This window comes from Pleurodeles waltl, chromosome 5 (assembly GCF_031143425.1).
Source record: "Pleurodeles waltl isolate 20211129_DDA chromosome 5, aPleWal1.hap1.20221129, whole genome shotgun sequence".
NCBI classification, from domain to species: Eukaryota; Metazoa; Chordata; class Amphibia; order Caudata; family Salamandridae; genus Pleurodeles; species Pleurodeles waltl.
This window is the reverse complement of record NC_090444.1, coordinates 1,696,479,827-1,696,503,326: the sequence shown is the minus strand read 5'-3', so window position 1 is coordinate 1,696,503,326 and position 23,500 is coordinate 1,696,479,827. Positions and strand designations below refer to the sequence as shown.

Below are 23,500 nucleotides of genomic sequence, written 5' to 3'. Positions count from 1 at the left end.
TGGAGATTAAGCGTCAGCAGTTGACAGCTTTCGACCTTCTGCCTGAAGTCTCTAATGTTATCTTGACAGTCAGGCGTACCTCAAACAATACGGTTTACGCCTGTCGTTGGAATAAATTTGTGGCATGGTGTACCAACAAGTCTGGTGGTCCCCTTTCTGCACCTCTCTCTGAGGTTCTTTTGTTTGTACTCTCTCTTGCACAGAAGAGCTCTGCATTGGACACCCTTAAGGGTTATCTACATGCCATCTCTGCTTTCCTCATACTACTTGTACAGCCCTTCTTGTTTAAATCTCCTATTTTTGGGAGATTCCTCAATGGTCTTACCCACATGTTTCCACCTACCCCGTTCATAATGCCCCAGTGGGATTTGAACTTATTACTCACTTTCCTTAAGTGTGCTCCTTTTGAGCCTCTTAATAATTGTCCTGTTTGGCTTCTCACTTTAAAAACAACCTTCCTTGTAGCCATCACCTTTGCACCTAGAGCGAGTAAGCTATAAGCTCTTTCTTAGAAGCCACCCTTTATCTCTGTCTATTCCTGATAAAGTGGTGCTTCGTACCAGGGCCTCTTTCCTACTTAAAGTGGTCACGCCCTTTCATGTAGGCCAATCCATCACCTTGCCTGCTTTTTATGCACCCCCACATCCTTCTCACTCCATCGCCTGAATCCAAGAAGAGTATTGGCGTTCTCTACTAATCGTACTAAAGACTTCCTGGTGGATGAACAACTCCTTGTTGGTTATGTGGGAGTGAAGAAAGGACAGGTGGTGCAGAAAAGGACCATCTCTAAATGGGTTATTCTCTGCATCAAAATGTGCTAAGCTTTGACTAAGAAGCAACCCCCAGAGGGTTTGCTTGTTCATTCTACCAGAGCAACTGCTGAAACCACTGCGTTGGCATGCGGGGCCCCAGTTATGAACATCTGCCAGACAGCAATGTGGGCGTTCCTGCACACGCTCACTAAACACTACTCCCTGAACAGGTAGTTCCGCAGGGGTGGCTACTTTGGCCGTTCGTCCCACAGGACTTCTTCGTACGATCTTAGTTCACAGGCCCTCCTCCGGATATGGTACTGCATAGGTATCTAGTCTAAGTTAAGGAATCTGCAACTAGAAGCCTCTATCAGATAAGTAAGTTACTTACCTTTGGTAACAAATTATCTGATAGAGACATATTCTAGTTGCAGATTCCTTATCAACCCACCTGTAGGAAAGTACCCTCTTTTTGGCTTGGTTACGCCCACCTTTTGCCAACTGTCAGTGTATTTTTGACTGTGTTCACTGGGATCCAGGTAACTAGGACCCTAGTTACTGTGCTGTCTCCCTCTAGATTTGGTTGCTTAGAACTTAGCACACCCCACAATTGGATACTGGTGTTAGCACACCCCACAATTGGATACTGGTGCCCCTTGTAAGTCTCTAGTATATGGTACTTAGGTTCCCAGGGCATTGGGGCACCAGGGGTTCCCCATGGGCTGCAGCATGTATTGTGCCACCCATGGAAGCCCATGCGAAATGTGTCTGCAGGCCTGCCATTGCAGTTCACTGCACCAGGTCACTGTAAGTCACCCTACCCCAGAGAGCACAGTGCAGGTACCTGTGTGTGAGGGCACCCCTGCATGAGCAAAGGTGCCCCTACGAACTCCAGCTCCATTTTCCGGGTCATCGTAAGTACAGGGAAGTCATTTTACCCGGGTACTGGACACAGGTCCAGCTTCATAATGGTAACTCCGAACCTGGGCATGTTTGGTATCAAACATGTTGCAATCATACCCCAATACTTTTGCCATTATTTGTAGCATGATTCCATGCACTCTTGGGGCTCCTTAAAGGACCCCTAGCATTGCGCCTACCAGTCTTCTTGGGTTTTCCGGACAGCCTGCGCTTCTGCCACCTCACAGACAGGTTTCTGCCCTCCTGCTGCTTTTTCCAGCTCAAGCAGAGGAAGGCAGAACAAAGGATGTCCTTTGGGAGACTGAGGCAACACCCTCTCCCTTTGGAAATAGATGTTACATGGCTTGGGAGGGGTAGCCTCCCCAGGCCACTGGTATGCTTTGAAAAGCACATTTGGTGCCCTCCTTGCATAAACTGTTTTGCACCTGTCCAGGGACCCCCGGTCCCTGATCTGGCACGAAACTGGACAATGGGGAAGGGGAGGGACCACTCCCCTGTCCATAACCACCCCAGGTGTGGTGTCCAGAGCTGCTCCAGGTGGTCACTTGATTCTGCCATCTTGAATCCATGGTGGGAAGAGGCCCCTGGAAGCATCTGAGGGCCAGGTCAGGCAGGTGACATCACAGCCCCCTCCTGATAGGTGATCACCCTGTTAGGTGACCAATCCCCCTTCCTGGCTATTTAGGGTCTCCCTCCCGGGTGGGTCGTTATATTCGACATGCAAGAATCCAGCGGAACTCCTCTGCATTGTTTACTTCACCTTCTGGCCACCGGGACTGCAACTGGACCCTCCAGGAACTGACAATCTGCAACTACAGTGACGACTCCGCTCTGCAACATTGTTTCTTCGGCTCAGTCCAACAACTGCTACATTTCCCTGGCTATGCATCTTCTGAAGGCGACGAGTCTTCATCCTGCTCAAGAAGCTAGAAGAAATCTCCCTTGTAGTGAAGGAGTCACTCTCCTGCATCCACAGGCATCAACTGCAATGATGACCGGCTGCATAGATTCTCTCTCCTCCAGAACCTCGTGGATCCTGTATCACAGGTGGTGGTCTGGAGTCGTCCTCTTGGTCCTCTCTACCAGCTGGACAACTTGGGAGATGGTAAGCCCTTGCCTATCCTCACAGGACAGTACCCTGTGCACAGCGACTCTTGCAGCTACCAAGGCCTGTTTGTTCCACCTCTAAGGGATCTTCAGGCTCTGTGTAGGCCCAGCCTCCAGCACTCTCCCTTGCAAAGCACAGTCTCCTGTCTTCTGCTCCAGCGACGTGGGACTCAACTCCAGGTGTGCTGAGTGGGCCTCACTGCGACCCCTCTGCCTGCTGCCTGTGGGTCACTGTGGTGGCTGCCTCCTCTTCTTGTGACTCTCCCAGATGCTGAGGGTCCCCCAGGCCCCCCCCCCCCCAACACCCACACCCCTACTCTACAGGTCGTTTCCCCTGGGCCTTGCTGGTCCTTGTCAGCCTCTCAAAATCTTCTTCTCCGACTCTTGCATTTGCCAAGGCTCGTTGGTAGTTCTCCAACACCACTGACGGACTGAAACTGTTCTGTCGTGGGACATCACCTGCATCACTTCTGGAACTCTTCTCCTGCTTGGGTGCTGCCCAGCTGACTTTGTCACCACCGTCGACCTGGTTCTGCATCCACAGAAGGGTGGGTAGTGGCTCCTTCCACAACTGGACACTTCATCTTGAACTGGACGTGGTCCCCTTCTTTTACAGGTCCTCCTCCGTCAGGACCACCCTTTGGTATCTTCCAGTCTTGTCTGTGTCTTGCACAGTCCTTTCCCAAAGTTCTCCTGTGAGTTTCGGGGGGAAAAACAGGTATTTTCCTCTTCTCTCCTGGTTGCTGGGGTCAACCTGGTACTTACCTTTTGGGGTTCCTAGTTCCTCCAGCTCCCCTCTGTAGATTCCAGTTGCTTGGGTAAGGGACTGCCTTTCACATTCCACTTACTTAGTATATTGTTTGGTCTTCCCCTAGGGCCTTCACTATTGTCTATTGTTTTACTGTTTACCATTACTATCTATGCTAATCACTGACTTCTAATGTGTATATAATAGTGTGTTTACTCCAGTATTGGAACTTTCATAGATTCACATGCTTGAATCATTCCCCATTGTCGAGATGGGAGCCCCCGGTACATTTAACCAAGCAGTTTTACCATAGATTTAAACCTAAGGGCCCTTAGGCCTCTTAATTTAACACTCTATCAGTGTCATTTTAAGAAAAAGGACCAAACTTCAGACACCACCCTTTAGAACCCTCCTGAGAGAAGCTCCAGTACCTCAGATTTTCTACCGCACGTCATGCTAGGGAGTCTCCTCAGAGCTCTGCTCTTTTCTTCATATCTTTTGGAATACCGTTAAGCTGATATTCTTCTAAACTTGTTCTGGCTGATTGTGGGTAAGGCCTACAGCATGTCTGACAAGGAAAAGAAAAGTTTGTTCAGATCCTGCAAGTCCTATGAGGGAAAAAGTGATTACACTCTGAAGACCCTCACCAGGACTGCATATACTGCCTTTACCCAGACCACTCGGCTAAGGACTGCAAGGTATGTCGTACCTTCTCTTCTAAGACCCCGAAGGATAGAGAGGGAAGATTAATAATATGGCTGCAGAAACTTAAATCTAGAGATAACCCAGTCTCTTATTCAGACAGCGATGACTCCTCAACATACTCCAGAAAGTCATCTAAGAGACCTTGATCTTATTCAAGGCCTTCATCAGAGCAGCCAAGAAAGGCCCACAAAAAGACCACCTGAGGGTCTTATAAAGGCCGCGGCCCTTCCACTGCACCTCATAAATTCTCCACAAAAGGGGAAAGAGGGCATGCCAGCAGCTCTAAAAGGCCTACAAAATCATCTTCTGTGCCTCCATCTGCTTCTGCTGAACCTTTCAAAAGGCCATCCTCTGCTGCACAGAACTCTGGCAAAGACTATACCGTCGATGACAGCCTCATCGTCGACTTCATCGGTGAGTGCCGTTTCACCGTCGATGCCGGTTTCCAAATTAACTTCGCCACCGGCCGTGCTGACGATAACATCGCCGACAACAAGCATTCCACCGTCGACGAGGACAGTGTCGATGAGGACCTACACGTTGTCGTCGTCGATGGTAACACTGCTTGGTTAAATGTACCGGGGGCTCCCATCTCAGCGACGGGGAATGATTCAAGCTTGTGAATCTATGAAAGATTACAGTACTGAAGAACTAAAGTTACAGGTAAGTAACTAATTTTCTCACTCACATTTTAGTAGGGTATTGCCGATACAGTATTTTATGATTTGTTTTACCATAATAAAGTACCTTTTTTCTTGTAACACTGTGTGGTTCTTTCATGTGTGTAAGTGCTGTGTGATTGTAGTGGTATTGCATAAGCTTTGCATGTTTCCTAGATAAGTCTTGACTGCTCATCCACAGCTGCCTCTATACATAGCCCTGACTTCTGTGCCACTGTCTACACGTCACTAATAGGGGATATCTGATATAAGGTGATAACACCTTAGGTGCTCACCACACACCAGGCCAGCTTCCTGCACCACCTATCCTCCGCGCTCTGCAAACTGATTTCTAGGGACAGGGACGTCCCACTTTTTAGGGCCCTAGGTCTGGCGCACCAGGATGGGTGTTCTTCAATGCTCCACGCTTCTTGCCTGAAAAGTCATGAAAAGAAACTGATGTCAGCGCGCTGGAGTGGCTAAATACGACTCCGATATCATCACGTTGACCATGATGCCAATGATAGATGCGGAGTCAACAGACGCCACCTAACGGCGCAAGGGTAACACTCAAAGAAAAAATACCAGATTCTGTCTAATGACTGGGGGAAATTCTAAGGTAAGAAATCTGTGACTAGAATATGTCTTTACCAGAAAATGTGTTACAGAAGGGAAGTAACTTGTTCTTTTTGACTTGAATAGAATCCAATTTGAGATTCGGAGCATTGCACACAGGAGAACTACCTCTGTGACTGTTCACAACAATTTTCATCAATACCTCCTCCCAGTATCTTACCAATTTTGGAAAGTTCAGTCAGATGTGCAAAAAAAACTCTCCTTATAGACCCTCTCTATGAGAGTTCTGCAACACCCTTCCAAAACATCTCCCATCTTCTAATCACCAAATACCATTGAAACGACAATGTAGGAGGTTGCTTACTAGTCTGCACACATTTTGTGGAAGAGTGGACCATCTTTCCAAAGTTGCAGAGCAATTATATATCGTCAAAAGGGAGTAGATATATGTATGTTACGCTATATGTTTGCTATTTCGAACCACTGTCCTAAAAGATGTTGCTTCTCTGCAGTGAAATTCGATGTAGATGCTGGTTAACATCACCCAGTGTTGTAGTTGGAAATAATGCATTTGTTCAGATTATGCAAGCTCAGACTCACTTTTGCCCTGAACAGAGTATTTGATTGAGTTGCCCTAAAACAAATAGGAGATACACGTGCAGCCCCACCCCCTTCCACTATTCAAATTTGGCTCCTTTAAATGGCAGTGTAAAAAAGAATTGCTAGGAATTGGATAGCAATTGGAAAGAAATATGGCCTCTTTTGGTACGATATCTCGAAGACAATGAACACCTATTTTAGATATGTATATAGTAGTCAGAGGTAGTTCATTCATCATATTAGCCTCACAAAGACACTCATGAGGTTTGGTTTCTACATGATTTCATGTTTTCTGTTGTAATTGTGCCTCAAGATAATTTGATTCCTGTAGAGTCTGTCTTGTTCACAAGGACTGTCAGGAAAATGAGAGCACAGTTTGGAATATCTATGCTGTATCCCAGTGGTTCTTAACCTGTGGACCACCAGCTATTCAATACTGTAATCCAAGAACCCCCAGTGAATATTGGAATACGGGGCACCCAACTGAGTTATTACTGGAACCCCGGCCTAAGCAATTTAGCTTATTTGAACCACATACACAAATGATTAAATTGTATTTAATTCACAAATATATATATTTTTTAGAGTTAATGGGAATGGTGTGGCTTTTTAAAATTCAATTGGGACAATCCATCATCCATAGTGTATTATATTTGAGGCACCTGCACTGTCCCATGAAGCCTCCTTTTTCTAATTCCTTTGCAATTTCAGAATGTTTTAACATTATCAATTTTAAATGTTGCTTCTTTACTTATATACACTTTTTTAATATGTTAATATTATTTAAAGCAGTTGCAGGGTAGGGTTTGTGGACCCCTACGTATCCGTGAAGTACAGGTTAAGATTAAGAACTGAAGCTCTATTCCGATCCAGGGTCAGAGTTAAACTGTCTTTAAACCATGATAGTTTGCTAATGCTTTTTATCTCTGGTCTGTGGTGAGCCAGGGATCTTTTATGTTAGCTTGGGTAATCAGGATATCACCTGTAATTTTGCAGGAAGCTATGAGGGCTAAAATTGCAGTTGCATGCCCAAACAGAAGAATATCGAATACATGTATTTTTACGTAGACAGTTGTTGCTTTTTGTTTGAGTCGTATATGCAGTACCGAGATAGCGATCTTTGATGTTGGGTGCGACACTGCATATCCCTCATTGTGGTGATCCTTGAGTACAAGTTCCACTTGAACATGGCCTTTCATGAGATCTTTTTGGCCACTTTCTCGTTCTTTTCTGTCCTTGAAAAGAGAGCCCTGTTTGCAAAAATTGTTCCATGTCTGCCTTCCTCTAATTTTTCTTTCGGAGTGGCAACGATCTCAGTTTGGGCTGGACACTTCAAAATCACTACATTAAGATACTTGCTGCAGTGCTAGAGAGAACATTACGGACTATTGTAAGGGCAACTGAGGTCTAACTCAGGGGTATCATCGGTGGCAGATACTGGCATCCTACAAGTTTCCTCACAGTTCCGGAGAAATGTGTGGCCTTGAAGTTTCTTTTCCCATGTTGAAAGTTCCTTTCCTACAATCTTGGATTTTTTTGTCTCTGGTCATTTAGGTGGTCATTATGACATTGGCGGTGACTGTTAAAGTGGCGGTAATATCGCCAACAGGCTGGCGGTAATTACCGCCAAATTATGACCATGGCAGTGATACCTCCCATAAACAGCCAATGTACCACACCAACCGCCAGGGCGTTAACACCACTGACCACGGCGGTAGCCATCAACAGCCAGGTGGAAATCGAGGTACTGCCCACCATATTATGACATAGCAATCTGCAAGGATTTCCGGGGCAGTATCAATGCCATCAAAAGCCTGGCAGAAACACATAACAGAAAATGAAAGACTCACCTTCAGGGACACAGAGGATTCCGCTGCCGCCATGGAACCGGAACCTCAAGCCTTCCCAATGCTCTACCACACCATGGCCCTCCTGGAACGCCACCGCGAACGGTGAGTACAGCCACCTAGCACACAAGGGAAGGAGGAAGGAGGAAGGAAAAGGAGAGTGACACACACACACACACGCACAACACACACACACACACACCATACACAGAACCAGCTGCAGAGTAAAACGAATGTCACAGGACCCACGTTAAATTAAAACAAGTACAACAATGAGAATGAATGAACACTGTAATTTGCTGCCAACAGTCAAAATAATTTCAAATCAAAAGCAAATGCATGTGTCAGTGTCCAGATTGGGCCAATGGCCAGTCCAAAGTACAGAAGGGCCACAGGGCACAGTCCAAGGCCCAACTTGACTCCTGACACAATCCAGACTCCACTGTTCAGGGGCATCTTGTTGGAAATGGGCAGGCACTTCAGGGGGAGGGGGGCTGGGTGGCGCCTCAGCTGAAGTGGAGAACATGCCCACTGGTTCTGGAGGGGGCTCCTTGCCCGTTTGTCTCTGGTGGGGAGTGTAATGCCACAGTCTCTGAAGTAGGGAACATGCCCATGGGTTCTGGAGGGGGCTCCTTGCCCGGTTGTCTGTGGTGGGGAGTGTAAGGCCACAGTCTCGGAAGTGGGGAACATACCCACTGGTTCTGGAAGGGGCTCCTTGCCCAACAGTGTCTGGAGGGTGGGCTACATGCCTTATGCTGGAGGTGAGGGCTCCTTGCCTTCTGCTGGTGGAGGTGTTACCTTGGCTGCCTCTGCAGGAGGTGCGAGCTCCTTGCCCTCTGCTGGTGGAGTTGTTACCTTGGCTGCCTCTGCTGGAGGTGAGGGCTCCTTGTCATCTGCTGGTGGAGGTGTTACGTTGGCTGCCTCTGCTAGAGGGGCAGGTTCCTTGCCCTCTGCTGGTGGAGGTGTTACCTTGGCTGCCTCTGCTGGAGGTGAGGGCTCCTTGCCCTCTGCTAGTGGAGGTGTTACCTTGGCTGCTTCTGCTGGCAGTGAGGGCTCCTTTCCCTCTGCTGGTGGAGGGGGCCCCCTTGCCTTTCTTTGGTGGTGGAGTGGGAACCTTGCCTCTCTTTGGTGGTGGAGTGGGAACCTTGCCTCTCTTTGGTGGTGGAGTGGGAACCTTGCCTCTCTTTGGTGGTGGAGTGGGAACCTTCCATTTCTTTGGTGGTGGAGTGGGAACCTTCCATTTCTTTGGTGGTGGTTGGTGGTGGAGTGGGAACCTTCCATTTCTTTGGTGGTGGAGTGGGAACCTTCCATTTCTTTGGTGGTGGAGTAGGAACCTTCCTTTTTTTGGTGGTGGAGTGGGAACCTTGCCTCTCTTTGGTGGTAGAGTGGGGTCCTTGGCACTCTTTGGTGGTGGAAGGGGATCCTTGGCTCTCTTTGGTAGTGGAGGGCGGGGTCCATGTGTCCCCTCTTGTGACGGCCCCCCTTGGCCTTTGACATGTGACTTGTGCCCTTGCCTCCAGGACTATGAGGTGCCTCCACTGTCCCTATCTCGTGTCCCTTGGATTTAACCACCCTATTCTTCCCTTTCTGAGGCAGAGGTGTGCTCTTACTAGGAGTGGCTGCCGTCACACTAAGGGGCCCCTTTGTGCCAGCAGCTGAGGTTTTGATGGGAGCAGTGGCAGACTGTTTGGTTGAGGTGCTGGTCTGGGTCATTGGGACCCTGCTCTTACGGGCAGGACGGGGAAAGAAGAGGGCAAGATGGGCAAGGAAAAGCTTCTTAGGGACGTTTGGGCAAAATGTGGGAGGAGGGATGGGAGTGGAGGCAGAGGGAGTGGTTGTCGGAGGTGTACGTCTGCTGGAAGTGGGTGCATGTGCATGTGTGAGGTGGATGGCTGTTGGGTGCGTGTGTTTGTATCTCTTAGGATGGAGGTGCAGACAGGGTGGGAGAGGACAAAGAGGATGCATGGATGGATGTTGTGGAGGTGTCTGCAAGTGAGGTGTGTGTGCATGATGTGGTGGTGGTGGCTGTTGATGTAATGCATGCAGGTGTGAGTGCGGATGTGACTGTGAGGGAGGGGGAGACAGTGGAGGCAGTGGATGTTGAGTGTGTGTGCAACTGTCTGTTGTTTGTGTGAGTGTTTGTGGCCTGAAGTGTGCTGCCTATGTTTGTCACTCTTTTGTGATGTGTTGTGTGCATGCTTGTCTGTATGTGTGCATGGGATGGGTTGCGGTTGAGGAAACTGGGACTGGAAAGTGGCAGTTGGAGGGGGGACTGTAGGAACAGGGACACTGGCTGCCATCAGAGAGGAGGCCAGAGCCTGAAACGATCTCTGTAGGGCCGCCAACCCACCGTGGATGCCCTCCAGGTACGCAGTGCATTGCCGCATCTGGGATGCCAGCCCCTGGATGGCATTCACCATGGTTGACTGCCCTTCAGAGATGGATCTCAGGAGGTCACTAGCCTTCTCACTGAGGGCAGCAGGGCTCACTGGGGCAGGGCCTGAGGTGCCTGGGGCGAAGGAGTTGTCCATCCTCCTGGGTGAGCGGGCACAGGCAACTCGGTGGGGGGCTACTAGGAGGGTGGCGCTTGTATGGGGGGTGGTGGCTGTACATGTAGCTGGGGTGGTTCCAGAGGTGTCCGTCACCACCAGGAAGCTTCCATCAGAGGAGGAATCAGAGTCTGTGCTGTTACCTCCTGTCTCCACCATGGTGCTCCTCTCGCCTTCCATCCCACTGGTACCCTCGGTGTCGGTGGACTCTGCATCCTGGGTCCTGTGGGATGCAGCTCCCTCAATCACAGGTGTCCCTGCTCCTCTGCCAGATGATGCTAATGCACACATGGAGAGGATGACAGAAGAAAATGGGGGGAGGGAGGAGAGAGAAAGGGAGCACTAGGTCAATTACAGCACCAACCAATCAATCAATCAGTCAAAACATTTATAAAGCGTGCTACTCACCCGTGAGGGTCTAAAGGCGCTAGGGGAGGGGGGTTACTGCTGCTCGAAGAGCCAGGTTTTGAGCTGCCTCCGGAATGCGAGGTGGTCCTGGGTGGTCCTGAGGTTGGCGGGGAGGGAGTTCCATGTCTTGGCCGCCAGGTAGGAGAAGGATTTCCCACCTGCCGTAGTGCGGCGGATGCGAGGGACCGCGTCGAGTGCGAGGTTGGCGGAGCGAAGTTGACGGGTGGGTGTGTAGAAACTGAGGCGACGGTTGAGGTATTCGGGTCCCTTGTTGTGGAGGGCTTTGTGTGCGTGGGTGAGGAGCCGGAAGGTGATCCTTTTGTTGACGGGAAGCCAGTGCAGGTGTCTCAGGTGGGCGGAGATGTGGCTGTTGCGGGGTATGTTGAGGATGAGGCGGGCGGAGGCGTTTTGTATTCGCTGAAGACGTTTTTGGAGTTTTGTGGTGGTTCCTGCGTATAGGGTGTTTCCGTAGTCCAGGCGGCTTGTGACGAGGGCGTGGGTCACCGTTTTTCTGGTGTCGGCGGGGATCCAGCGGAAGATCTTTCGGAGCATGTGGAGAGTGAGGAAGCAGGAAGATGATACAGCGTTGACTTGTTTGGTCATGGTGAGAAGTGGGTCCAGGATGAATCTGAGGTTGCGTGCGTGGTCTGAGGGGGTTGGTGCGGTGCCAAGGGCTGTGGGCCACCAAGAGTTGTCCCAAGCGGACGGGGTGTTTCCGAGCACCAACACAACATATGGCATACACATTACCATCACACACGGGGATCAAGATTGAGCACTATGCCTTGTGCTGGCATTCCATTGGCTAGGTACCACAGCAAGATGAGAGCCAGCCACCGCCAACTGCACCCCTCCTGGGACCCACTAAGCCCTGTCTGACATGGAATGCCACCTAGCTAGTTAACAAGATTGTGCTATACCCCCATTTACCTTTGAGCTGGACCACGCAGCAATAACTGAGCTGGCATTAAGGGGCATCCACTAACTGAATTCCACCACCAGGATCCCATGCCAGGCAACAAAGATGGTTGTTATGCTCACTGTACTCACCCCCTTGTGGCTGCTGTGCTGCCCTCAAGCGCCCATCCAGCTCTGGATAGGCCACTGCCAGTATGTGGGCCATCGGGGAGGGGGATCAGGTTCCGATGGGCACCCCTCCCTCGTTGAGAGGCCATCCCCAGCTGGACTTCCGCGGTCTTCCGGGTCCAGTTTCTCAGGTCCTCCCACCTTTTCCTGTAGTGCGTGCTCCGCCTGCTATAGAGCCCCAGGGTCCACACCTCCTTGGCGATGGCACACCACAGTCCTTTCTTCTGATGGGCGTTGACCTGCAGAGGTAATACAGACAGGAGGACATTATTAACCATACAATCCAGCCTGTCACACGTATGGCCCACAGATACCATTTCCCCTCCATTGGCACACACATCACCTGGAGCCCTGCATGTACACTACCACCAGACATAGCCCCCACCCAAATGACACACTGCCAGCACACACATCTCCATGCAACCTTGTTGCATGCCTCGTCCCCATGGTGTACTCACCGGTTGGTCTGGAGGCCCATACAGCTGTCCATACAGGGGTAGGATCCCACCACCAGGTGCTCTAACTCCTCCAAAGTGAAGGCAGGGGCCCTTTCCCCTGTCACACGGACAATGACAGCTTCCAAACACAGGTCACAGCAGCACACGCAGTGGAGGTGTTGTCCTGTTAAAAGTCAGGAATCAAGTGAGGTTATAGACAGAAAATTATGGTCACCGCCGCCGGTGATCCTCATTGGATAATGTACTCGATAGAGCCCCATTTTAGCCAATAAGGAATAGCACAGCAGTGCAAGACCACCTTCCGTCACGACGCCCAATGCCGGCGGAGTTACATCACTTCCACCTGTCCCTACATACAGGACAGGCTGTCGCCATTTTATGGTGGTGGACAACAATCTGAAATTGGAAACTGCGTCATTGCTGTCAATTGTACCTACATTGCCATTTACATTGTCCAATTACATACATGCTCAGTTACATTGAGGTGGCGGTTCCATTGTTCAGTTTGTGACACCCTTCTCACTCTTGTGTCCCTTAGATACCTACCACTGTGGAGGAATAGGAGGAGGAGGCAAGACCCCATGTACCAACCCCTGATGGACTTGGCTACACTGGAGAACAGGCACATAATACTCGCCTATAGACTGGACAGGGCCACAATAACACAGCTGTATAATCAATTGGAGCGGATCAGCTATCCGTCATCCCACTGGGATCCCTCCTCTTATGCAAGTTCAGTCTGTGCTCCATTTCCTGGCAACTGGTTCTTTCCAAGTGACAGTGGGCTTGGCAGCAGGAATGTCACAGCCAATGTTCTCAGTAGTGCTGGCAAGGGTTTTGTCTACCTTGCTCAAACACATGGTCAGCTACACAGCTTTCCCCCAAGGGGAAGATTTGGCCACTGTGAAGGCTGGATTCTATGCAACGGGACATATTCCAAATATTATTGGGGAGATTGACGGAACACATATTGCATTTGTCCCTCCCCCGGCACAATGAACAGGTGTACAGAAATCTGAAGAGTTTTCACTCAAATGGTGTGCCTGGCTGACCAGTACATCTCCCACGTCACTGCCAAGTATCCTGGGTCGGTGCATGACACCTTTGTTATGAGGAATAGCAGCATCCCAAATGTGATGGCACCACTACAGAGGCACAGGATGTGGCTAATGGGTGAGCCTGAGTCTCCAACCAATGCATGTCAGTGTATGCCTTCAGGAGTCTTCCCCCATACCATTGTGTAAGGCTAATGTTTGTACCTCAGTTCTTGCAGGTGACTCTGGCTACCCAAATCTGTCTTGGCTCTTGACCCCCGTGAGGAATGCCAGGACATGGGCTGAGAATCGGTATAATGATGCTCATGGACGAACCAGGTGGACAATTGAGCGAACCTTCGGCCTCCTGAAGGCCAGGTTCAGACGCCTCCATCTGACAGGTAGATCCCTGTGCTACTCCCCTGAGGTCTGCCAGATAGTTGTAGTATGCTGCATGTTACACAACCTGGCCCTCAGACGACATGTGCCCTGTCTGCAGGAGGAGGAGGTTGGAAATGCTCCTGTGGCATCAGTGGACCCTGAGGACAGTGAGGATAAGGAAGCAGAGGATGAGGATGTGGACAACAGAACATCATTAATATGGCAGTACTACCAATGACACACAGGTAAGACAGTGGAACTGACCATTCCTCTGATTATTTATCTTTTCAGTGTGGCTGTAGCAGCATGGCAGTCACTTCCTTTGCATCTCAACTGACTGTCATCTATGCCTTCTCATTTTTCAGATGTTGGTGTTATTACAACTGTGTACTGATGTGATGACTACAGACAGCTACAGGTAATTATTTGTATGCAATTACAAGGTTCACACAAGATGTAACTGTTAACATAATTGCACATTTTTCTCACATAAAGCACTATCACTCAAGTTGTGATCAAGGGTGTTTATTGTAGTGAAATATATAGAAGGAATAGTGCGATGGAATGGGGTGATGGTAGAGGAAAGTCCAGGGAATTGGTCTGGTCTGTTTGTAGCACAGGTCCAGTGTCCAAGGGGCCATAGGAAGGGGAGCAATGGCAGTTGAAAGTGGACAAGATGACAGAGTGGGACACAAGGGGGACATTCTGTAGGGTCTCATTTCCTGGCGGTGGTCTTGGTCTTGGCAAGTGTATCTGGCATGTGTCTAGTTTGCAGGGAATGTATGCAGGGTGGTTCACCTTCTACAGGGGGAGGGGTGCTGGTGTCATTTGGGTCCTGTGGCAGGGCCTCCTGTCCACTAGCTGCAGCAGATGTGGAGGGCTGTTCAGTTGAATGGCTAGTGGAAGGGGCCCGCTGGTGTGCTGTATATTGCCTCATGATGTTGGCCATATCAGCCAGCACCTCTGCTATGGGAACCATGGTGGTGTTGAGGGCCTGCAAATCTTTCCCCATCTCCTGATGGTGTACCTCATGCTGCCGCTGGTTCTCCTGCATGATGTTTAGAATCTGGCCCATGTTGTCCTGGGAGTGTTTGTAAGCCCCCAGGACATTAGTGAGTGCCTCCCGGACAGTCGGTTCCCTGGACCTGTCCTCCCCTGGCGCACAGCTGTTCTCAGACTGTCCCTAGCCTCCTGTGCCTGTGTCCCCTGAACGATGTGCCCACTGGTCCCAGGACCCTGATTGTCTTGGCTGTGAGGTGTGGGCTGGGGTCCCTGTACAGTTGGGCGCACTGCTGATTGGCGTGTCCTGCGGACAGAGGTCTGGGGATGATGGGCATGTGCTGTACTGTGGTGTTGGATTCTGAGAGGGGAGGCTCTGTGGTGGACTGGGAGTGGCCTGGGGTGGCTAACTGACTGACCAGTGGTCCCTGATGGGCCAGGAAGGTTTATCCAGATCCAGAAGTCCAGAGTTACTGTCATCACCGGGGGCATCTTCTGTTGGGGGACTGGATAGTTGTGGCACCTTCTCGCCACTGTGATTGTCTGGGGCACCTGTGGGGATGTAAGTGATGTATTATGCTACATGTCTGTGACATATTCTACATACCTGGCTTCCCCTATATCGTTGCTGTTGCCCTGCCACCTTTGTTTGTGTATGGTGATGTATTGTGGGATTGTTAGTTCTCCATGCTGTGCAGGCATTGGTGGTGGGTGTACATGCAGGGCTGAGAGGGAGGTACATGCAGTGGGTATGGCATGCAGGGGTTGGCATTGGGGTTAGTCAGTTGTGTTGGTGCACTGTGTGGGATGGAGTGGAGTGATCAGTGTTAGTGTGAGGGGTGGTGTTGGCATGCAGGTATGTGGGGGGATAGGTAGTTAATATTGACTCACCAGTGTCCAGTCCTCCAGCCACTCCTGCGAGTCCCTCAGGATGCAGTATTCCCAAGACTTGCTCCCCCCATGCTGTCAGCTGTGAGGGAGGAGGTCGGGGTCCACCGTCAGTTCTGTTGATGGCGAGCTGGTGCCCTGCTGCCATGGAACGTACCTTCCCCTGTAGGTCGTTCCACCTCTTCCTGATGTCGTCCCTTGATCTTGGATGCTTTCCCACGGCATTAGCCCTGTCCGCGATTCTCCGCCATAGTTCCATCTTCTTTGCAATGGAGATTTGTTGTACCTGTGCCTTAAACAGCTATGGCTCTACCCTGACTATTTCCTCCACCATGACCCGCAACTCCTCATATTTGAAACAGGGGTGCCTTTGTGGTGACATGGGTGTTGTGTGGTGGGTGTTGTGCAGTTGATGTTGTATGATGTGGTGGGGTGTGTGACGGACGGCTGGGTGTTAGTGGTGTGTGTAGTTGTTGCTGTGATTTGCGTGGCTGTTTCTTGCTTATATTTCGTGATCGTAAAGGGTTGTGGGTAATGTGGGTGTGTGTTTTATTGTGCTTTGGATCGGTCGGTGGATGTGGTGTGTGTATCAGTGTCAGGTGTGTGATTTTAGTTTAGACCAATGTTGTTTTGTTATATATTTAGGTGGCCATTCTGACAGCGCCAGTGTGTACCTCCAAAGGTTTAGCGCCGTTGAGTGTCCGCCATACTGATTCATGGGTCTTAATGTGGAGGGTTCTATTTTGTTGTAGTGACAGTATGGGTGTTTACCACTTACCTTTGGTCTATCAGATATGTGTTTGTGGCAGTATTCTGTCATTTGTGTGTGTATGTCATAATATGGCGAACGGATGTTCGTCTCCACGGCTGTCACTGCAGCGGTGAGCGGGATTTACCGCCAGTGTCATAATGAGGGCCTTTTTGTCTTTCCCTCGCTTGTCCTTTCCACTAAAGTGCTATCACACTTCCACATCTGATACTTCGAACGAGTGGTGTGAGTCTGGATAAACCTACACACTAATTCCTCGCTCAGGAAGACATGCCAGCTGTGGTTCACACTTATTTTCTTTCTCATTTTCATGATGGTTATGCCTTCTGTCTGGCATTCCTAAAACCAGCCTGTTGGCTCTCAAAACAGTCTTACATAACTCTGTTCGTTCACATAGCTTTCAGAGTCCTTATTCTAAGCAGCCTTATACGCGTAACAGACTCAACAGAGATGGGGACTCTTCTCACTCTACAAGAAGCAGATTTTGTCTCAGATAAAATATTTGTTCAACAACAGAAGATTCTTCCTGCTTCATTGCCGTGCTCTTGAACTGCTACCAGAAGCCATGTAGGTTTGCCCAGCACTACTTTTGAAGACGAGCGTCATCAATCTTCCTCCCTGGGGTTATCCATAGGATCCATATAATGCCACTCTGTACTGTAAAAACACACTTTATAGGTGAGAAGGATCTTCCAAGGGGGTAGAAGTAACTGAGCAGCCTATGACTAGGGAGAGAGTAAAGTTTCTCATGTGTTTACTCAGTAAATTATAAAAATAGCATCTATCAAAAAACCATATGTTCGATGGCATCTGTCGCTGTAGATACGCATGTTCTGCAATAGCTCGCCATCTGGTGTTGGGCCGGAGTGTTACAAGTTGTTTTTGTTCGAAGAAGTCTTTCGAGTCACGGGACCGAGTGACTCCTCCTTTTGTCTCCATTGCGCATGGGCGTCGACTCCATCTTCGATTGTTTTTTTTCCGCCATCGGGTTCGGACGTGTTCCTGTCGCTCCGAGTTTCGGAACGGAAAATTAGCTAATTTCGGAAGATTTTCGTCGGTATTGTTGCGTTCGGGATCGGCGTAGTTAGATTCAACACCGCGTCAAAGGATCGAAGAGCTCCGGTGCCCTTCGGGGTAGTTTTTTCGATCCCCCGTCGGGGCCTGGTCGGCCCGACCGCGTGCTGAAGAACGCCGATGGAACGGACCCCGTTCCGTTTCTGCCCCAAATGCCACAATAAATACCCCTACACAGACCAACACTTGGTCTGCAACCTGTGCCTGTCACCTGAGCACAGCGAAGACACCTGCGAGGCCTGTCGTGCGTTCCGGTCCCGAAAAACACTCCGAGACCGTCGAGCCAGAAGACTTCAGATGGCGTCCGCACCGACAGCCCAACGGGAGTTCGAGGAACAGGAAGAGGAAGGTACCTTCTCGATCCAAGACTCAGACTCCGAAGGATTCGACGATACACAAACCGTGAGTAAGACGTCGAAAACCACACAAAGAAACATTTACAAGGCCCAGGGGACGCCACTGCCATCCGGCCATGGCTCCACCCATAAATTCGGTGACCGACCGTCGGCACCGAAAAAGGCCCAAACAGTGCCGAGGTCGTCCGACTCCGGTCGAGACACCGGCACGCAGCCTTCTCGGGACCGAGAAAGTGCTGGAGACAAGCCTCGACACCGAGATGCCGGTGTGGACACGGCTCGACGCCGAGACAGCGGCACCGAAACAGATCGACGCCGAGAGGTTTCGGCCCCGAAAAAGAAAAAAGTCACCTCGGAGCCGAAAAAACACGCAGACAGGGTTTCGATGCCGAAACAAACTGCAAGCGACCCAGCTTCAGGCTCTTATACAGAAGAGCACTCGCTAACCTCCCAAATGCAAAAGCATAGGTTTGAGGAAGAGCTACAAGCAACTGATGTGGACCATACGCAAAAGCGTATCTTCATACAGCAGGGGACAGGAAAAATAAGCACCCTTCCCCCCATTAGGAGAAAGAGAAGGTTGGAGTTCCAGACTGAACAGACACCACAACCAAAAGTGGTGAAAAGAGTTACCCCACCACCCTCTCCTCCGCCCGTGATTAACGTCTCACCAGCACAAACTCCATCACACTCCCCAGCTCACACCACCATGAGCCAAGGTGACCAAGATCAGGACGCATGGGACCTATACGACGCCCCAGTGTCAGATAACAGTCCGGAGGCATACCCTACGAAGCCATCTCCACCAGAAGACAGCACCGCGTATTCTCAAGTGGTGGCTAGAGCAGCACAATTTCACAACGTAAGCCTCCACTCAGAACAGGTCGAGGATGATTTTTTATTCAACACACTCTCCTCCACCCACAGCTCATACCAAAGCCTGCCTATGCTCCCTGGTATGCTCCGGCACGCAAAAGACATCTTTAAGGAGCCGGTCAAAAGTAGGGCAATCACACCAAGGGTGGAAAAAAAGTATAAGGCGCCTCCTACAGACCCGGTTTTCATCACTACACAGCTGCCACCAGACTCTGTCGTTGTAGGAGCAGCTAGGAAAAGGGCCAACTCTCACACATCTGGAGATGCACCACCCCCAGATAAAGAAAGCCGCAAGTTCGATGCAGCTGGTAAAAGAGTCGCAGCACAAGCTGCAAACCAGTGGCGCATCGCGAACTCCCAGGCACTACTTGCGCGCTATGACAGAGCCCACTGGGACGAGATGCAACATCTCATTGAACATCTGCCCAAAGACTTACAAAATAGGGCAAAACAAGTGGTTGAGGAGGGACAGACCATTTCCAACAACCAGATCCGCTCCTCCATGGACGCTGCAGATACAGCTGCACGGACAATTAATACATCTGTAACTATCAGAAGGCATGCATGGCTCCGAACGTCTGGATTTAAACCAGAGATTCAACAAGCAGTTCTCAATATGCCTTTTAATGAAAAAGAACTGTTCGGTCCAGAAGTGGACACAGCGATTGAGAAACTCAAAAAAGATACGGACACTGCCAAAGCCATGGGCGCACTCTACTCCCCGCAGAGCAGAGGGAATTACAGCACATTCCGTAAAACGCCCTTTCGAGGGGGGTTTCGGGGTCAAAGCACACAAGCCAGCACCTCACAAGCAACACCGTCCAGTTACCAGGGACAGTATAGAGGAGGTTTTCGGGGACAATATAGAGGAGGGCAATTCCCTAGAAATAGAGGAAGATTTCAGAGCCCCAAAACCCCTACTACTAAACAGTGACTCACATGTCACTCACCCCCTCCACACAACACCAGTGGGGGGAAGAATAGGTCATTATTACAAAGCATGGGAGGAAATCACTACAGACACTTGGGTTCTAGCAATTATCCAACATGGTTATTGCATAGAATTTCTACAATTCCCTCCAAACATACCACCAAAAGCACAAAATTTAACAACACACCATTCCAATCTCCTGGAGATAGAAGTGCAGGCACTATTGCAAAAGAATGCAATCGAATTAGTGCCAAACACACAAATAAACACAGGAGTTTACTCACTGTACTTTCTGATACCAAAGAAGGACAAAACGCTGAGACCAATCCTAGACCTCAGAGTAGTGAACACTTTCATCAAATCAGACCACTTCCACATGGTCACACTACAAGAAGTATTGCCATTGCTAAAACTACACGACTACATGGCAACTTTAGACCTCAAGGATGCTTATTTCCATATACCAATACACCCATCGCACAGGAAATACCTAAGGTTTGTATTCAAAGGAATACATTACCAATTCAAGGTACTGCCTTTCGGATTAACAACCGCACCAAGAGTCTTTACCAAATGTCTAGCGGTAGTCGCTGCACACATAAGAAGGCAGCAAATACATGTGTTCCCATATTTGGACGACTGGCTAATCAAGGCCCATTCGTTCATAGAGTGCTCAAATCACACAAATCAGATCATACAAACCCTCTTCAAACTCGGGTTCACCGTCAACTTTACAAAATCCAACATTCTGCCGCGCAAGGTACAACAATACCTAGGAGCCATAATAGACACATCAAAAGGAGTAGCCACTCCAAGTCCACAAAGAATTCTAAATTTCAACACCATCATACAACGCATGTATCCAACACAAAAGATACAAGCAAAGATGGTATTACAACTCCTAGGCATGATGTCTTCATGCATAGCCATTGTCCCAAACGCAAGACTGCACATGAGGCCCTTACAACAATGCCTAGCATCACAGTGGTCTCAAGCACAGGGTCACCTTCTAGATCTGGTGTTAATAGACCGCCAAACTTACCTCTCACTTCTGTGGTGGAACAACATAAATTTAAACAAGGGGCGGCCTTTCCAAGACCCAGTGCCACAATACGTAATAACAACAGATGCTTCCATGACAGGGTGGGGAGCACACCTCGATCAACACAGCATACAAGGACAATGGAACGTACATCAAACAAAACTGCATATCAATCACCTAGAACTTCTAGCAGTTTTTCAAGCACTAAAAGCTTTCCAACCAATAATAGTTCACAAATACATTCTCGTCAAAACAGACAACATGACAACAATGTATTATCTAAACAAGCAGGGGGGGACGCACTCCACGCAGTTAAGCCTGCTAGCACAAAAGATTTGGCGTTGGGCAATTCACAACCAAATTCGCCTAATAGCACAATTTATACCAGGGATCCAAAATCAACTCGCAGACAATCTCTCTCGAGATCACCAACAGGTCCACGAATGGGAAATTCACCCCCAAATTCTGAACACTTATTTCAAACTCTGGGGAACACCTCAGATAGACTTGTTTGCGACAAGGGAGAACGCAAAATGCCAAAACTTCGCATCCAGATACCCACACGAACAATCCCAAGGCAATGCCCTATGGATGAACTGGTCAGGGATATTTGCTTACGCTTTTCCTCCTCTCCCTCTCCTTCCTTACCTGGTAAACAAACTCAGTCAAAGCAAACTCAAACTCATATTGATAGCACCAACTTGGGCAAGGCAACCCTGGTACACAACGCTGCTAGACCTATCAGTGGTACCCTGCATCAAATTGCCCAACAGGCCAGATCTGTTGACACAGCACAACCAAAAGATCAGACACCCAGATCCAGCATCGCTGAATCTAGCAATCTGGCTCCTGAAATCCTAGAATTCGGGCACTTACAACTTACCCAAGAATGTATGGAAGTCATAAAACAAGCCAGAAGGCCATCCACCAGGCACTGCTATGCAAGTAAATGGAAGAGGTTTGTTTGCTACTGCCATATTAATCAAATACAACCATTACACACAACTCCAGAACATGTAGTGGGTTACTTGCTTCACTTACAAAAATCTAACCTAGCTTTCTCTTCCATTAAAATACACCTTGCAGCAATATCTGCATACCTGCAGACTACCTATTCAACTTCCCTATATAAGATACCAGTCATTAAAGCATTCATGGAGGGCCTTAGGAGAATTATACCACCAAGAACACCACCTGTTCCTTCATGGAACCTAAATGTTGTCCTAACTAGACTTATGGGTCCACCTTTTGAACCCATGCACTCCTGCGACATACAGTTCCTAACCTGGAAGGTGGCATTTCTCATCGCCATTACTTCCCTAAGAAGAGTAAGCGAGATTCAGGCGTTTACAATACAGGAACCTTTTATACAACTACACAAAAATAAAGTCGTCCTAAGGACCAATCCTAAATTTTTGCCAAAGGTTATTTCACCGTTCCATCTAAATCAAACAGTGAACTTCCAGTGTTTTTTCCACAGCCAGATACCGTAGCTGAAAGGGCACTACATACATTAGATGTCAAAAGAGCATTAATGTATTACATTGACAGAACAAAAAACATCAGAAAGACTAAACAACTATTTATTGCATTTCAAAAACCTCATGCAGGAAACCCAATATCAAAACAAGGTATAGCCAGATGGATAGTTAAATGCATCCAAATCTGCTACCTTAAAGCTAAACGACAGCTGCCCATTACACCAAGGGCACACTCAACCAGAAAGAAAGGTGCTACCATGGCCTTTCTAGGAAACATCCCAATGCAAGAAATATGTAAGGCAGCCACATGGTCTACGCCTCACACATTCACCAAGCACTACTGTGTAGACGTGTTATCCGCACAACAAGCCACAGTAGGTCAAGCCGTATTAAGAACATTATTTCAGACTACTTCCACTCCTACAGGCTGATCCACCGCTTTTGGGGAAATAACTGCTTACTAGTCTATGCAGAACATGCGTATCTACAGCGACAGATGCCATCGAACTGAAAATGTCACTTACCCAGTGTACATCTGTTCGTGGCATCAGTCGCAGTAGATTCGCATGTGCCCACCCGCCTCCCCGGGAGCCTGTAGCAGTTTGGAAGTTACCTTCAATTATTTATATATGTATCATCTCAACCTTAAATAGGTGCATACTTAGTCACTCCATTGCATGGGCACTATTACTACAATTCAACTCCTACCTCTCCCTCTGCAGGGAAAAACAATCGAAGATGGAGTCGACGCCCATGCGCAATGGAGACAAAAGGAGGAGTCACTCGGTCCCGTGACTCGAAAGACTTCTTCGAACAAAAACAACTTGTAACACTCCGGCCCAACACCAGATGGCGAGCTATTGCAGAACATGCGAATCTACTGCGACTGATGCCACGAACAGATGTACACTGGGTAAGTGACATTTTCATGCCCATTCACCACTCTTACTACTCAGGGAGCTTTGATTTTTCTGAAAGTATGTAGTTGCTGAGGAAACGGGTACGCCGGTGACATTTATACCTTTCCATCATCTGCATGTGTGTGGCACTCTGGGATATAAACTTAATTTTACAAGTTTGTGAATGCTTCCAGCATTTTTTCGTTCTCCTTGTTCGTTCTGGAAATCACAGATGTGTTACATAGAGGTCATATCTGTAACTTTGATTTCAGTTTCCTGAAAATGATGTTTCCTTTCCACAAGACCTTTGGAGACATCAGATGTTTGGATAAGAGGTATATTTGTAGCTAGGAT

The 23,500-nt window shown here is 48.9% G+C and overlaps 1 protein-coding gene across 6 annotated transcripts in view; it reads left to right on the top strand.

The window, feature by feature from the left end:
- The window catches only part of ITSN2 (intersectin 2), a 1,003,157-nt gene that overhangs the window by 622,438 nt on the left and 357,219 nt on the right, over window positions 1-23,500 (top strand). The window lies entirely within an intron of this gene.